General features: G+C 35.7%; 1 protein-coding gene across 2 annotated transcripts in view; it reads right to left on the bottom strand.

The window, feature by feature from the left end:
• Positions 1 to 18,444, bottom strand: part of pear1 (platelet endothelial aggregation receptor 1) — a 38,916-nt gene extending 20,472 nt beyond the window's left edge. For both annotated transcript variants that reach the window (XM_057339468.1, XM_057339469.1), the window contains exon 1: positions 18,217 to 18,444. The gene's annotated coding sequence lies outside the window, so the exon portion shown is untranslated. The remainder of the gene's footprint in view (positions 1 to 18,216) is intronic.
• Between the last annotated feature and the right edge of the window lie 374 nt (positions 18,445 to 18,818).

Here is an 18,818-nt window from a genome sequence, read left to right as displayed (position 1 = left end):
TTTCTAGACTAAGCAGGGACAGCATGCCTGATTAACATAACATTACCTAACCTGGCCCAACATTTACATTTATCCTAGTCTTTAAGGAGTAGTTCACTTCAAAATTAGCCCCCATTGACTTTCATAGTAATTTTTATTCCTACTATGGAAAGTCAATGGGGGCAGATTTTGAAGTGAACTACTTTAAATAGGATCTGGATTTACATTTTCGACACAGTATAAAAGCCTTACACTTAAAAGTATATTTTAAGTGTACTTTACATAGTAAGTATACTAATGTGTGTACCTTTTTAATAGTATTTGATACCCACATTGGAGTTTATATAAGCATACTTTAAGGGGCGGTTTCCCAGACAGGGTTTAAGTCTAGTCTCAGACTAACTTAAATGTGAGAGATGCCTTGATCGAAAACAACTTGCACTGACATAATTTAAAATATATCACTGTGATTGTTTTGTCTCAAGATGCACACAGTAATATTTTTTTGTAAAGTATGATTTTTAAAACAACTTAATTATCTTAATTTAATTAAGGCCTAGTCCTGGTTTAAGATAATCCTTGTCTGGAAAACCGCCCCTAAGTGTAACTTTGGCCCGGTTTCACAAACAAGGCTTAAAGGCTAGTACCAGACTAAAATGAATGTGTGACCCGTCTTAACTCAATAAAACTTGCCCAGAAATATCTTAAAAGCTTAAATATATTAAATATCTTAAATATAATATAAAAGCGACATAAATATCGGGCTTTTGAGTATTAGTTTACACAAGTGCACTTAAGGGAATACTGATAGTTAACTAGTTTAACACTCAAGTTTAACACCGTTTTTTTTGTTTATGAAAGCGCACTTTGAAGTAAACATTCTCGGGTAAACCACAGTTTTGTAGTTTTTCAATAGTTAAGTAGTTTTTATGCAGCGGAAAAAAGTAGGCTAAAGAGTAAACACAAATACAAGCCAAGTATATATTTCAATATGAAGAGTTTGATTCCAAAATGAGAACTCTGTTTATACATTTTTTCAAGAATCACATTTTTTAATATGTTATCATGTTGTTATTGTGTTAGTTAGCTGTATTTTTTAGTTTTTATGGCTTAAATCAAAACAAACAAACTGCAGTTTTATTGATATTAACTGGAATGCACAATAAAAAAAAAAGATTTTTGATTTTTTTTAAACGGAGTTGGAACCAAACTCTTCCTATACTTTTAAGTATATCTCTATCAAAAGATTGAGTGCAAATAGGCCAAATATACTTTTTCTTTATATCATAATAATGTCAGCATTAGTCAAGTATAAGAGGGTAGTTGACAAATAAACCCTACATGTGTACAAATTTTTGAAAGAAAAAAGCACACAATGAAGATAAATCTCTCTCATGACATTTTATATTATAAATATTAATAATATAAAATATTATATTTATAATACTGTATATTGCTAGGTCACACCATAAGACACAAGGTTTATTTGTCAACTATACCCAAGTGTAATTTTAGGTATATTTCCGAGAAGTATAAAAAGTAGAGTCAAGGTATGCTTTCTTATTTATAGTTTAAAAGAAGTATAATAACTGTACACCTGGATAAACTTATTTTTTTGCAAGAGAATGGTCAGCACAGTACTGCAAAGAACGTTTGGAACAAAACTAAAAGTTGACAGAAAATGAAAACACTCACACAGTTTCTCGTAAGTGTGTTTTAGCTCTGATCAGAGTGAATTAACGCCAGAGAGTTTAATGTTGGTATATCCACACAGGGCACATGGCACCGATCAAGCATCCCTATTTCCTTTCCTGACCCTCCCCACAACAGTTTGGGGCTGCATGCTAATTTAAGGAAAAATATAAGTCACCCTTTGGAACCGAGAGATGAAGAAGGAAAATAAGAAGAAAAATGAGCCGTCAAATAAAAAAAAAGACAGCCAGAACGAGAGGCAAGAAAGAGACAGAAAAGTTGCATAATGGCTTTGAACCCAATGGACCCTTCATGCAAAAATAGTCTCTCATAACATCTATATATTAAAAAGTCGTCACAGTTCTCAAACTCCACCGACAAATGTGGCAAAGAGCAGATATCCAGTCAGACTCCAACTAACACACGCTTGCATCCAAACACAGAAACACACTGCCAAACCTGCAATGACGTGTAGTGGAGAAAGACTAGAAAATGAGAAGTTAAGCTGTTGAACACTCAACATGTCTGTCTAAACTGACTGTTTTTAAACCCCACTTAAACAGCGAATGAGAAGTGTGTTTTTTTGTAATAAAAATACTACTGCTACGTCCTTCCAGAGAGCATCCAAAGTTGACATCAGGGATTGGAAGATACAGAGGTGTATACAGATTCATGGCCATCCTGAAAAATGGAATAAATAAAAGTGTATAAAGAGCCAATGTTCAACGGTCCTTCTTTTAAAAAAGTTAATGGAAATACAACCGTACTTTGGATGATGGAAACACAGCGAGCTAGAATGCTTATCTCTAGTGAGGTCATATATCTGCTTCTCAAAGTTGTTGAAACACACAACACTTAATTTATCGTTGCAGTTCGTGTGAGGTTGCACAAATGCACTCAAAATAGATTTTTGCTGCTTTTTAGTTTGATATATGAAAATGAACTAATGCAACACAATTTATTTTCATTGCGTGCAATACATTTAAATTGCCAGATTGGGTACCCTAACCCCTAACCCTAACCGTACGAACCGAACTACAAAGCTATTAGCAAGATGCTAGTTATGTTCGCTTTCATGAGGTGTTGCACAGACCGATCGGCGTATGACTTCAATACTAACTTGATATATACAGTATATACAGTATATATATATATATAATAGTAGTTTCTGCAATGGCTCTTTTGCAAAAATGAATTAACCAAACCTAGAAAAATGGCTCTTTGGTTAAAAAAGGTTCCCGACCCCTGGTTTATACTATTTATCGTGGTAATGCCAGATAAATGAACTTGATGATGAGGCTTTCACTGCTGAAAAGCTCAATTTTTAAAGGGATAGTTCACCCAAAAATTCTGTCATCATTTACTCACCCTCAACTTGTTCCAACCCTATATAAATTTATTTGTTCTGTTAAACAAAGATATTTAGAAGAATGTTAGCAATGTTAGCAATTTTCAGTTCTGGGACATCATTGACTATAGTAGGAAAAATAATTTAAAAGTATATTCTGTTGAACACATAATGATATATTTTCAAGAATTTAGGAAAGCAAACAGTTCTTTGACTACCATTTTAATTTTTACTACTATGGTAGTCAATGATGTCCCAGAACTAAAAATTGCTAACATTCTTCCAAATATCTTTCTTTGTGTTCAACAGAACAAAGAAATTTATACAGGTTTGGAACGACTTGAGGGTGAGTAAATGGTGACAGGATTAAACAATTTTGGTGAACTGTCCCTTTAAGCTATTTTAAACTATATATTTTTGCTTTTTAAAATGATATCAAAATTTTAAAAAAGTTTCCTTTGAACACTTACAGTAACAGTCAGACCAAAACATCATCTCAATAAGCTCAGTTCATCCAAAGTCAGCCTCATCCGTCTGTCTGCCCTAGCTAAAACAACCACATAAAACATCTCAGAAATTGAGTGAAAGGTTACTACAGTTTACTACCATGATTGTCTGCAGATGACCGGCTCCTGTTTTGGTAAAAGAGATGTATGTTGTTTGCCACACTATTATTTACCATGCCAGACAGAGACACACCGAGAGATAAACAGAGAAGAGACAGAGATGAAGTAAAGGAATAATACGGAGTTGACTGTCATTTGACCAAAACCCCAGACACACTAACTTCTAACCAGTAAAACTCAGTTACGGTAAACTGGGATAAAAGTCTCTAATGTAAAACATATGATTTCAGTCACACATTCAGCCTCCGCACCACAGAGTGTTTAGCTGGCTGTGGTCTGGTTTCAGAGCAATGCCACATACAGAAGTATGTGTGTGTATAGGGGTGTGGGGTAGTGAACCCCTCATCAATAAACCAGAGGTTAGTGAGTCAGTGCAATACTCCACCCTTTTTTCCATGTTTAATGCTTCAATAATCTCAAAGTCTGTGGAAATGTATATTTATTTGGTGAACGCAGATTGCAGATTCATACAGTAAAACCACTGTTTATCTCCTCAAGAAATTAAAACATTCAGATGCCAGATTCTTCATGCTCGTTGGCTGGTTTTAAACAGATTGGTGCAATTTGGTTTACTCACATTACCTATGCCATAAAAACATAGCCACACAAGAATAGAATAGTTTGGAGGGATTGTGTGAAGGCGTCATATAGGGGCAGCTCTAAACCACTAATATCCACTTATGGGCTATACAAACCATAATTACAATGGAAAACACATAACGTAGTAGCTACAGGCTGTTCGGATGCATCACAAATGACAATAAATAATGAGCGAGTGTGAGAAAACGTTTGAATGTGCACAAATTTGTGCACATCCGAAGCGCTTTTGATTTTGTGTACATTTAACAAATATGTTTTCAAACTTCTAAGTAACTGGAGACAAAAATGTTGGTATTTCACAAAATGTAGCTCACAAACCATTGAAATCGTCCAAGAAATGTTAGTCAATGTGCTACACTGAATTTGCAAAGTATTTGTAAACAAAAATTGAAAGAATTTCCTATCGAAATAGGGCTTTAACACGAATAAACTGTTTAATAAATTGTATTTTATTAATTAGCAAAATTAATATAAAACATTTGGGGTATATGAAAACTGTCAGGAGGTGGAACACTTATAACCGAAATGGCAACTGCTCTGAAAGTTATCAAGGCTATGGACTTTGATCTTAGGCACAAATCTTGTCAAGCATTAACAGCTTATATGAATTTTTGTACACACACAGTGAATTTTACATTTGCAAACATGTATATGTAATAAATGAAAATGCATATACTGTGCTCCTTTCATTATATAAAAAAATGAAGTGTTGAACTCTGAAGCTTCATTACATCCGTTATCCATTTTAATGCTGACACTGTTTTTTCCAAGCTTATTCTCTTCAGATCTCTCTCTCTTCTATTTTTGTGCTTCTATTAGATTATGACTTGAAAATAACACAATTCATTGCCTTCTGCAAACAGCTACAGCAGCACTTCTGTTTTTACTTTTAACAGAATGACAACACTGAACTTGGAGAAAATTGAGCATTTACACCACCAGATGGATTTGTAATAGTGTTCGTCACAGTCTGAGCAACAGAGGTCTTAAACCCAAACACTGTCAGCACATGAAGTAATATGCTGGTAACTCTCCGCCAAACCCAAATGAAAATACCCCTATACCCAGCTTTCATACTGCACAAGTAATTGTGATGGAAACCATTTAAACACTGCTATAAAGATCTGCTAGAAAAAAGACTACACGTGCTAGAATAAACATCAAGTTCTGCTCTTGGTCTTTTTTTAATACCTATTTCTATAAGGTTTAACATTTATGAACATTTACTCAGAATGTTAATTCACAATCAGAAAAAAATTGCCATTATTTACTCGTGTCATTCCATATCCAACATTCTATGAAATACAGTATAGAGTAACTTGGTACTTGTTGATCTTATGTCAATACATGAGGAGTGAAGCTTTGAACATTCATGGGAATATTATGAGAGAGGCAATAAGATCTGATTTTTAAACTAATAACTCTTAGTGTTTTTGTTTGTTTGTTAGTTTTTCAATGAATGAATTACAAAACAATTGTTGATACCATTTATTTTAAAGCCTAAATATTTATTGCAATTATCCAAGTGTTCTTTTCTGAAAAATGCAGAAAAATGCTCAAAACCATTCATGGAATAACCCCATAAAGGTCAATTGTAGGGGTGTGACGATACTTCGTATTACGATATTTCGTTTTTAAATGCCAATGTTAATTTATCCGCTAACGTGATCTTCTGCATAACGTGATATGCAACATAAAGTAAGTCAAAAGAAACCAGCGCTGTTCCGATCAGAGAAGCGATGAAGTGAGTCGTATATATTAAAAGATCGAATGACATGCTAAAAAACAAGTATGTGATTTGCATGATTGAAGAAATGTAATGCAGTTTATGTAATAAGTCTTTTTGAAAGATTTTTCTCATTCATTAATGTCTCTGTCTCAAGCTAAGAAAGCGCAGCTTCAAAGAGACACGAGCCAATAGCGCTTGAGCGTGAGCTCTGTCAGAGCGTTTCATTGGTTGAATGTACTGAATGAACACGCCCTTCACTGAACGAACGAGTCAATTGAGTCAAAATGAGACTGAATGAACTGCTACATGTCGTTCATGGTCTAATATTCTCTGTGTTGCAACAATGCATATCCAGTAGTTACTCAACTTTTCTGAAAAATAAAGGTAATGACCTGGTTTAATTTAATTCCAAGGTAAAGTAAATTATGTCGAAACAGTTAAATCTTTGTATGGAACATTTAATTACACCAATTAAATTAGTTAATCCAGATAGATTTTAGTATACTAATATAATGTGGATTTCGTCGACTAAAAATAGACTAAAACTATGATAAATTGGGATGACTAAAACTAAATTGCATTTTAGTCAAAAGACTATGACTAAAACTAAATCAAAATTTGCTGTCAAAATTGACATTGATCTTAATTCTAATTTCAGATCAGCCTTAAAATGTTAAAATTCTTTATTATGTTGTATGTGCAACAAAATAAGTTACTGAAATTATTAATATTTTGAAAATAAATGTTATTTGAATTTCAGTTTCATTTTTGAATTTTGTTCAAAATATCGAGATGTGTATCGTATCGTGAGCTGAGTGTATCGTTACACCCCTAGTAAATTGTGCAGAATTTCTTTCTTTTTTTGGTGAACTGCTCCTTTAAATTAAACTTGACATCCTTTCAAATAAACTTAAATTCTTTAGATCTAGCCCTGTCTGACCTTTGCCGTTTTGGCTATGGAACACAAGCTTATGTCATGCTTTGCTCTGCGGTCGGTCTAAAGCTCCAAGTAGCTCTCTAAAGAGAGAAAAACAGGATATGTGGGCCCTTCCTTCTTTATCGCCCTCTTTACACCCCCCCCCTCCCAATCTCTCTGGGGTCAGATACCACTGTTCCACTCTCGCGACCGACCTGACCACTGTGCACTCATCAAAGAGTTGGAATCCAGAAATCCATCAGTTACCCACCCTAATTTCCTCGTCATATATCTCTGAGACAAACTTGACCTTGTGTGTTTGTGTTGGTTAGTTTTGACTGTTCTAATCCTGTAGTTTTGCACATATACGCCTTATCTAACTTATTCATGTGACCTCATAGATAGAGAAAAGTTCTGCTATGACAACCCTTCTGCTGAAGCAATAAATTCTATTCTGAGTATATCCTAAAAGCAGACAGTTCCCCTGCGAAAAGAATCTTGTTCATCAGGGTGTATTGTGTGATAAAGGACCTGTTAAAGCGGTCCACTCAGTGAGACCAAAAATGGACCGATGATGCTTTTTTTTGGCTTTCTAAGTTGTCTGTGTTATAGCTAGTTATGGCTATAGCTATAGCCATTTAAAGGCATAGAGCGGAGAACTCCTGAAGCTTTGAGGGGGACCTCACAGTTTGACAGCTGTTTTTTTTCTAGACATTGTGGACCATATAACCACAGACAGCATGACTGTGGCTTTACTGGGCTTAAGACACGCGGTGGCCAAACAAACAAAACACATTTCTTTACCAACACGGGGCTTTTACACATGCTGCCATAGTATAACCACACACCGTATAGATACACACAACTACACAGGAGCAAATTTAATTCACGTTTAAGTGCACGCACACATCCAGAAGCTGTGGTGATAGTGTTGCCATGCTAAACCAAACCCTCAGAGGCGGAGAAATTAAAGAGATGGCCACTTCTGAGGTTGGTGCTCTTTAAAAAGACATGACCGAGCACCACCATAATTACATGGGACATAATTTATATGGCCTATAAGACGGAGAGGCAAAAACCAAGGAAGAAATAAGAACAAATTTTGCAACTTCAAGTTGATATTTAGACAGATTTCTAGTGCCTTTAATAAAGCTACAATTTCATCCAGAGCATTGTGATTTTAACTGAAAATAATTAATTTTTAATTAAATAATTCCATTTGTAATTAATAATTCTACTTAAACAATTCAACAATTTTTTTATATTTTATTTTATTGAAAGTCAGTACTACTTACACACTTAATTCTTCATACCAGATTTTTATTGACAGTATATTGCTTTCACACAATAGTGTATGACTCAGCTATGGCATTTGAGATATTTACAATATTTACAATTCAACTGAGAATTTTACAATAATTCCTCTGGAATGTTGATTAACATAACAGCATGACTCTTTACATCCTTATCTCACAGGAAATGTTTCCTATAGCGCTTCCTCCAACTCACTTCTTCCTCTACCTCTCCTCTCTGTTTCCGGTCTAATCACCCACAAATATCAAGACAGATGGACTCTGGACCAATCAGAGTGTCAGGACATGAGCTCTGTTCGGGATGAATCATCTGCTGTTCATGCTGTCGCTGTCCCACTTTCCTCTGACCTCATCTATAATACCGTATGCTTTGAGATGACATTTGTATAGAGGTTTTTATTTTTGTTGGCGAATGATAACTATGTACCTTAGACTAAGTATTATATAACCATTCTGAATTAGTTCTAAATCACATTCGGTAACCGAATATAACCTTTCAGAACTTTATACAATATATTATGTAACTTGTTAAAACATTGCTTTTGACAGTAGACAATCCTTGATCACCCATCTATTTTTGATGTATGAAAAGAGAGACCAGATGAACATCATGTTTGTTATACTGGTTTTAAGAGGAAATTCATCTTCTTAAGTTTTCAGTTTGGTTTCTTCCCGAAGGGCCAGATGAGGTTACCCTCTTAATTTCAGTGACACACCAAACATGACATCATGACCATTCCTACAACATTGTTTGCTTTGTTTCCTATTTTGTTTTTTTCCCAATAAGTTAAACAAACATGTTTCCAAAGGCTTCTATTTTCCAGCACAAGGATGAAAGGGAAAGCTAGATTCTCAAAAAATCTTGGATGTCACTTTGTCATAAGCTTTTGCTTATTGGTTTTGGGAATGTGACCCAGATAGTTAATTGCTCTCTGAACTTTCTGTAAGAATGACTGTTAGTACTTTAAGCTGGAAAACTGATGGAGCAAAGACAAGTTTAATTTTAGCTCTACGTTTGTGTCATTGAGAGGCTGTTCACATGTCAATCTCTGATTTATGAATGACTCTCCGGTAGTTTAAACACAAAACCAAGATGAGCTGTGCTTCTGCATGTCATCCAAGGAAATGCAAAACAAATGCACGTGTATGTGTGTGTTCGTTCTTACACGTGCGCATGTGTGTAAAGAAACAGCCGAGCCAATCATCATGTGCCCACATGAGCCTCCACATACACATGCAACTCTTTAAAAATGGGGGGTCCACCCCTCACCCCCCCGGCTAAATTGATTTCAGATGAGCGCAGTGTGTGTATGTAAGGCCCAGAGGAGTCCGGGCGTGCAGTCAGAACACATGTGCGAGAGAAAGAGAGAGAGAATATTTACGTGGTCCCAACAGGACCCAAAGGAACATCACTCCAGGCTGGAGACCCAAAATCACAGCTGTAAAGTCAGCTGAGCAACCTCTCTGTGAGGGACATTTTCCTAAATAAACTTTTGTCAGTAACTCGTACATCAGCGTCACAACTGTAGAAGTGTGCATCTGATATAACACTGATTTGGAAAGGACCAAAACAAACAGTTTAACTTCAATCTTTAATTTTACACGTTTCAATTGACATTAGGCATCAAAACCATATAAAGTGCTGTACAGGACAGTAGGGTTCTACATACTTTGACCAATGAACTGTGATTTGTGATAACTAAATTGATAATTAATAGAGTTTGCATTACTGTAATAAAGAGCTTTTATTCAACAGTCTGTTTAAAAGTTTTAGAGCTCAGCATTAGTAACACTATAGATATTTCCATGACTGCTCTATGACCTTTCAAAATTATATTCATTTCCCGTTCGTTTTCCAGGCCTGGAAATCACATAATTTAAAACGGTCTCATATTTCCAGGTATTTCATGACCGTGGGAACCCTGGAATAGAAAAGAAGAGTTTAATTTAACTATAAAAAAGTCATGAAATTATCGGTTTCCAAATAGTGAAATAGTGTAAATACAGTACATGTATCTAAAAAAAAATTAAGGCTGTCAAATCGATTAATCACGATTTATCATTCCAAAATAAATGTTTGTGATATAGTGTGCGTGTGCGTGCGTGCGTGCATGTGCGCGTGAAAGCGTGTGTGTGCATGCGCGTTGCATATGTGGCGTGTGCATTTATATGCAGGGTTTTTCCTGCATAGAGAAATTGGAGGCGGCCGCCTCCGTCAAATGTCGCCAAAATTATGTCGGGTGTCTTCACAAGAAATGCTGCGTGCATTTAACACTGTCATTTGTAACTGCAGTTGCGGCATTACGCCACAGTGGAGGCGCTGTTTCGTTATCAGCACACTGATGCGCTAAAAAGAGTTGCAGAACAAGTTTGTTTCACATCAAAGTACGTTCAATTTCTTGAAATTTCTTAAATTAACACGACGTACATCATTGTAATGTCTTTAGCTGTGCAGTTGGATCGTTGAATCAGCGTATACTGTACACAGCGATTTCGCCACACGCACATTGCGTTCAGAGCGACTCGACTCGAATGACTCATTCGAACCGATTCATTTAAACTATTAACATTTCAGTCACTAGCGAATGTAAGAGATTATTGAATCATTTAAAGTGAACCACAGAGAATGCAAGATGTGAATGAGCTTTGCTCATTTAGTAAGACTGGTTAATTCAGTTGGCTATTGTGGGCTGTAAAGTTAATTAAAAAAAAAAAGCTTTATTTTATAAAAAATGTCTGTTTGGTTGAATAAAAGTAATGATTTATATAACTTAATAATTGTCATTTTCATCTAATTTTATTAGAACTTTAAATATGTCAAAGTCACTTTAGTTAAGCCACTTAAAGGTAGTAAGCCCTACTTGTGTGTTCAAGATCAGGATGGCACCACCTCCGCCTCATTTTGAGCCAGGAGAAACCCTGTTTATATGTATATATAGATACACAAACATACATTGATATATTTAAGAAATATAAGTAATATATATTTATATATAAATAGATAAATTATATTGAAAAATAAATTAATATATATTTATGTAAATATTTGCTATATAAACGCATGTATGTGTGTGCCTTTATATAGACATATAAATATACACACCACACACATATATTATATAAACACAAACATTTATTTTGGAATCGATTAGCGATTATTAAGCACTTAAAGAAATTAACAAAATTTAAAAAATAATAATAATACAGACTTGACACAGATCTAATTGTGTAATTATTTAGTCCACAATCATATAGAGTACAGTAAGTACACAAAGGCGTGCTGATGGACATTGCCATTTCATCTCAGGCATGACACTATCACAATCACCACTGTCCTCTCACTGTGTTTCGGTTAACACCATTTTATTTAGCTTTGGTTAATGGACTGACTAAACTTTGAGATAACAGACTCCCCCTCCTTGCATCTGTTCTGAATCAACACACTGTTGGCTGGCAAATTTATTAGCAGACACTAATATGGACTGATTTTAAGCTGTTACGTAACTTTTCATATGTGAGTTTTTTGTCCTGCTTGTTTGGTTTTATAATGCTGGTCTGGGCAGTGCTTCATGTCCTGGGTATAGTAAAGCTGTCCCACACAGGAATTTACCTTAAGAGGCCGTTTATTTATGAGACAGAATAGCAAACATTTGGATCACAATGACCGGTGACCGCACTGCCCATGCAGACAGATGGACGAACCACAGCAGGTTGTGTTGAATGCATTAATGTGTACATATTTTTAAAAATATCTATTTTTATGAAGATATTTGTCAGTTTTATTATTATATTTCCAGAGGTTTGGCCCAGACCTGGATTCAGTCAATGGTATGACATATAACACTGAGCCTCCCCTAGGAACAAAAGAGGAGCATTAGGAGAGAATTCAGGTGTATGATGCTGAAACCAAAGATCTCGTCATATTTCCAACAGAACAGACCAAAACTTGTTGGCAAAGCAATGCTAAAATATTTGTTACTGTTAGGCAGCTTGAAGATTGGCCTTTTCTTTCTAGCTTTGACATAATGCTAGAGAATAATGCCAAGATATCAAGATACCAATTTTGAGGCAATTCAGTTTGACATCTGGTATCAGAGAATATCAACGGATCACCCACTTGCCATCATTCATCTCCCTAGAGGAAGTTCACTCTCTGCAAACACATTCCTTCTAAAGCTCTCTAATTTACTCAACTGGCCATCGCAGCAGAGCCCTGCTGAAGATTGAAGAGGAAGCCTGCTCCTTATTAAAGCTATCTTTCTATCACCTTTTTTACAGCTAAAATAACCAGATGTTTCTGCATCTGACCATTTGAAAGTAAAAGGCTTTTTACCAAATTGCACGGCACTTTGCCTGCCCTAAAGGTGACTCCAGGGATCTTGAATTTCTCCCTCCACTCACTGCTGCCACAGACTGTAGATAATATTTAAACCCCAATTTCTATTACTACGACCATAAGCAAGAGACGACAGCAGTCTGACCTCCAATGAACCCACTCCTCTCCTATGCATAATCATACAGCTTTACTCCTATACACTTGTCTGGAATCCCATTGGAACATGGTTTTACAGGACCAGAACTAAATCTGCAGTTTTGTTTGATAGGTTGACGTCAGTTCTACTAAAACAGGAAGTTAGTGACATATTGAGTAGGGCGCTTTTGATTCTGGAGAGCATTTGATTGGTCAGAAAAGTCTTATGAGAACCTGGCAGAATGGTAAACAATTGTGTTAAATAAATGTTGATTCCAGATATGTTGGACATACTTTAGATTGCTCATCTCTATATGTTTATATCTATGTATATATTTTTTGAATGCTAAAAAATGCTGGGTGGTTTCCATGTTTGGGTCAAAAAGGGACACACTCACCCGTTGGGTTAAATTAACCCCAAAAACGTTTATATGCTGGGAAACAACCCAGCATTTTGGGCTAAAACAACCCAGCCTAAGTTCATTTTAAGAACTCAGAGGTTGGGTTTGTCCCACTTTGACTCAACCATGGGTTGAAAACCCCCCAGCATTTTTTAGAATGTTATCACTTGAAATGTGTCAATGTTTTAAAGCACACTATAGTTTATATATACTAAACCCCTAAAAACTTCCTTTTTGAATGCATTGACAAGCATGTTACCATGGTAAAACTTTACAATAAGGTTTAATTAGTTGCCAATAGTTAACTCCATTAGTTAACATAAACTGACAATGAATAATACTTCTACAGCATTTATTACTTTTGGTTGTCAATAAGCTTATGGTAAAGTGCTACAATGGACTTTATGGATCATTAGCATTAAAAACATAATAAGGCTCATAATTTACAAGTAACATGCTATTCTTCACATCTAAACTGGTGTACATTATAAAATGCAAATGCATATATAGGCTGAGAGCATATATGTCTAAGGCCCTATAACTTCCACAACAAAGCGTAAATAACAGGAAGGGAGAAAGAAGTATGGAAGAGAACGAGGGCAGGTAAACACAGTCTGCCAGATGCTGGATTCAGGATGTCCTGGGCAATAGACACGACAGAGAGAGTAAAAGAGGAAACAGAGGGGCAATTTCCAGCTGCCAGCTATTTATCAATAATCTTTTTCCAAAATTACTGTTTATAAACTGTTTCTTCTTGCCCCTCGGGTTTGAGGATCAGTGATTCAATGTACATTTTATTTACAATTCATTGTCTGTAAAAAAAATAACTGTATTCACAGGTCTCTGATGTCTCCTCATCTTATACAACAGAACACCAGGGAGTTTACAAGAAACAAACAAAAGGAAACATCTTGTGAGTAACTCCAGGTCTGTCATCCATTGTCCATTTCCCTTCAGTACATGTCCACACAAACAGCCATACACACGCACGCATGCATACACACACACAATTCTGAAAGGGGAGGACAGATGTACAATCGATGGCTGCAAATTTTGAGGTTAAAGGTCAGAGATTCCAAATATGAAGCACCAGATTTTTACATAACAATGACTGAGGAGTTACATTCTCTCACGACACTTGGAAAAGAGAATGACCCCTCTCAGATAAAACGGTTATACGAATAACCTTGCCCTGTCATGAATCACAATAATCACAAATAAGCCGGAACTTAAAAGAAAAGTTCATCTCAAAATCAAAATTATGTTATTTTTTACTCACCCACATGTTTTAAGACCTCCCGGTGTCTTCGGAACACAAATAAAGATATTTTAGGTGACATCCAAGAGATTTCCAGGCCTCCTCATAGACATCATGGTTATAGTTGTTGTCAAGGTCTAGAAAAGTAGCTAAAGACATCGTTAAAATGGGTCCATCCGCTCATAGTGGCTCAATTGAATTTTTTTGAAGCAACGAGAATGCGTTATGTGCGAAAAACAAACCAAAATAATGACTTTAATCAATATATTCTTTCGCATGCGTCGAAGTGCTCTCGCGAACGCACACCATAGACTGACAAGACAGAGGAGAATATATCAATTAAAGTCGTTATTTTGGTTTGTTTTTCGCACATAACGCATTCTCGTAGCTTCAAAAAATTCAGTTGAGCCACTATGAGCGGATGGACCAATTTAACAATGTCTTTAGTACTTTTCTGGACCTTGACAACATGATGTCTATGAGGAGGCCTGGAAATCTCTCGGATGTCACCTAAAATATCTTTATTTGTTTTACGAAGACGCCGGGAGGTCTTAAAACATGTTGAACGTCATGTGGGTGAGAAAAAATGACACAATTTTGATTTTGAGATGAACATTTACTTTAAAAGAGTGCTACTGATGCCAGTCATGACCACTTTTCCAAATGAGTTCCAGGCAAAATAACATTTACATAAAAAAAAGAATGAAAGAAAAAAGTATTCTGCTTTTCAAAGGTTTTTGAAAAAAAGACCCCAGTAATGTTACTGTCTCTTCTCTTTAAAAGCTTGAGATCAGATCTCAACAATGTCTGAAACTACAGCGACCAAATGACTGCAGTCAAAACTTAGAAATTTTGAAGTCTACATCATAATATGCCCTCAAATATTTTGTTACTTTCCAATGTAGAATGTCGAGCTCTATATTACTTGTATCTCACATTTGAGTCTGTTTTCATTTCTTCTAAGGAATTTTCAGTGAAACATCTGAGATGAGAATGAGGTTAATACTTAATGAAATAAAAAGAACTCCATTAAATCCCCTAAGGTATAAAAGATCAACCTCTAAGCAATACACTTGTTCTCCTGTCCTAAATTGAAACAATCACAGAGAAGTAAAAACCAAATAAAAACGCTACTGCTGGCTGTCATAACCATTTTTCCAAACATTCTCCAGTTAAACACTTATGTAAGAACTCACAAATGCAATCCTTCTGTATTTCTCCACAGTCATCTTTCTTTTCTTCTGTGCAAAACAACATCAGGTTTTCTTTCTCCTCTGCTAATGTCTGCCAGTACTGTGGGCAAAACTTCCCACTGCAGTTTCTGTGGCGGTTCAGCTTAATAAAACATCTTCATGTGACATAAGGGATGGTGAAAATAAACAGAGATGTTGACGTGTAAACAAATAGCCTACTGACAAAAACGACAAAAACACAAAACAAGCTCCTTCATTAGGAAAACTTTAGACTGCCAAAGAACAAATTACAGTATTTGCAGAAGTTTATAGTTTATATTTCAGGTACAGCATAAAGAGAAGGAAATGGCTTTACGCTTTCTTAAAGTCTTTGCCTTAAAGAGCATGTGCTTGAGAGTTTGAGAGTCTACTGTATGGAAGAATGTAGTGGAAATTAGTGTTGTAGTCGAGACCACCAAAACCGAGACCAAGACAAGACTGAGACCAGAGGGTGTCCAGACCAAGACAAGACCAAGACTTTGAGGGGCTGAGACCAAGACAAAACCAAGACCAAGGCAGGCCGAGTCGAGACCATGAACAGCACTCCCAAAATTAATTCAAAAGATCCACAAAACACTAAAAAGTCATAATAAAATAATAATACAAGTAACTTGGGTGATTTATTGTGCAGAAATTGATGTGTATGATGTTTTATGTTCCATGTGTTATCACCCACCTACTGTAACATATTACGATTTTTGTGCAGGTAAAAATTCCAACAACTAAATTTAAATTTAAGTCTGTGACCTTCAACAAAACAAAACATTCAGTGACTCAATTAGTTTCATTGCTTTTTTATCTAATCAATAGCAAAATAGCTGTGTTGCTCAGAAATGCACAAAAGTTCAGATTTGTTCTAGATTTGTTTGGGACTAACCAAAATAGAACAAAAACTTGTGTTAAATTGTGTCTAAAACGTATGTTACTTATTAACTCAAGGTTTATTGAATAATTATACAAAATCAATATCACGTCAGATGTTATAAAATAAAAAAACAAGATCTCATAAGATGTCAAAGGACCTTTTTTACAATCACATCTCAGATACTGTGGGCCTTTGTTTGTATTCATTTTGTTGACAGATTTCTTTAAGACAATCCCCAATTCTTCTCTTACCAGCAGTAAGAGTAACAAAATTAACAGAAGAATCAAATAAGGAACAAGTGTTGAATGCTTTTAAAGCCTGAAGTTTTACATCCAATCACATGAATGATGATAAATAACATCCCGAAACCACTAAGTCTGAGACCAAGACAAGACCGAGACCGAGACCATCAAAAAATGGTCTTTAGACCGGTTTCGAGACTAAGACCGGTCTCGAGTACTACAACACTAGTGGAAATATTACCCAGCGTCCTCATCTGTTAACACAAAGCCCATACGTTTTATCTATACTATTTTTATTTTGCCTTGAACACTTATAAATTCATGTTGTGTCAGGTTTAAACATGAAAAAATCATTTTATGACTACATTGATGGCATTCAGCATCAGATCTCTTAAAAGAAAGCATTTGGGTTTATCAGTTGCTAATTTTATTAAGTCGCTGACATAAAAAACAAGCAGCTGTGAACTTCTGAACCAATACACCTTGGCATAATCCAAGGAATTTCACTTAAAGGGCCGGTGCCAACCCAGTGGGGGTGACCCAACAGAGAAACCCTATCTAAAACAGCTGTTTTTTATGAAAGCTTTTGTATACTGCTGTCAAGGTGAAACGTTCCTTCTGTGAAAATCAATTAGAGCCTCTGCTGTCCAGATGTGGAACCACTGGCAGGTACTACTGATTCTTCCTAAACCTCTATTCATAAGCATAAGCCTGACCTGATTTTGGAATATTGTGTTTATGATGAATCAAACAATGAATTAATTTCAAGTATATGAAATCATTTAGACAAAAATGGCTCAAGAAATATCCCCTAAGTCTAATGTGCTTTTGACCAATTATAGTTTTACTGGGCTTTGTGTATACTTAATGTAGAACACATGTTATGATCCCTACACATTAGAGTACAGAATGTGTTGGACAGAGTTCAAAATTGGTTAGATCAACCACCCAGGACAGAAACATATAAAAAAATACTTGGAGACACTAAAAGGCAATGTGTTTCGGACAGTGTGTCATGCTAGTCCCTAAATCTCACCATGCACCATTTTCACATAACACATTTATTACTCAGAAGAAATAGGTTAAAACAACCATAATCCTTCTACACCTGTCTAAGATCACAATGCACCACCATTACAAGGTATATCTCTGTTATATGTTATATATATATGTAAGTATTCTGAGTTTGCTATTGAATGATACCAATCTATTCTACAGTAAGTCATCCTGCTCTTTTCATCAACAACTTTATTACAACTTTGTTGTGTATGAACGGAATGGTTTGTTTAAAAACTGTATATAAATTGAGAGTGAGTCCTAAAAAAGTGAGTCTTGCCTTAATAACAAATCACATCCCAGACTTCCAGAAGTAGGTCAGGGCAGAAGATGAAAAAAGCTGCACGACAAAGATGCAAAACTCTTCAACAAAATACACGAAAATCAAGTACATTCATGCAAACAGTGACATATTTTGCGATATAACGCATTGCTGTTGGTGCAAAACGGCATTTGGTTCTTTCAACAGTTGCGCAAAACTATCTTACCTTACTTGAGAAGTGGCATAGGAATTTACTGAGGGAATATTCTTAAGAGCTGCGTCCCGAAGACAATGGAGATCCGTCCTTTACGCTTTTTAAGGTAATTCAGTGTATACAGTTTGAAGCCGAGTCTTGCTCCTAAAGTTACAGATAAATTGGTTTGCGTGTAGTCATTCGCTGTATCGTGCGATTCTACGCACAAGAGAGCGCGCGACAATGACAGGCAGCAGAAGTGAAGTTTTGGTGCGAGAGGAGTGGGCACGCACTTACGCCTTCTGTGTTCTTTTCCCTCCCATTGTCAATGCATTTTAAATGAATGTAGTTTAAGCGTCGCTACACTTAAATACACACATTACCCTTAAAATATGCCATTATACGCGTAACAAAACGTAGCCTACTTTTCTTTTAATAAGTACTTTTATTAACGTTAATGACATTTACTTAGTTGTCACCGCGTTTAGCCTTTCTTTTTGCTCATTTATATTGAAATAAGTAGGCTTACTTGAAAAGTGTCCATAATTGAACAGATGAAATATTTTAGCGGGTTTTAAACTACTTTTCTTGTTATTATATAAGATGAAACGATGTTTAGCCTAATAGAAATCTTT

The sequence above is a fragment of the Triplophysa rosa genome, linkage group LG8 (assembly GCF_024868665.1).
Source record: "Triplophysa rosa linkage group LG8, Trosa_1v2, whole genome shotgun sequence".
In the NCBI taxonomy this organism is placed as follows: Eukaryota; Metazoa; Chordata; class Actinopteri; order Cypriniformes; family Nemacheilidae; genus Triplophysa; species Triplophysa rosa.
Note: the sequence above shows the minus strand (reverse complement) of the source record. Positions and strands in the feature narration are given on the sequence as shown.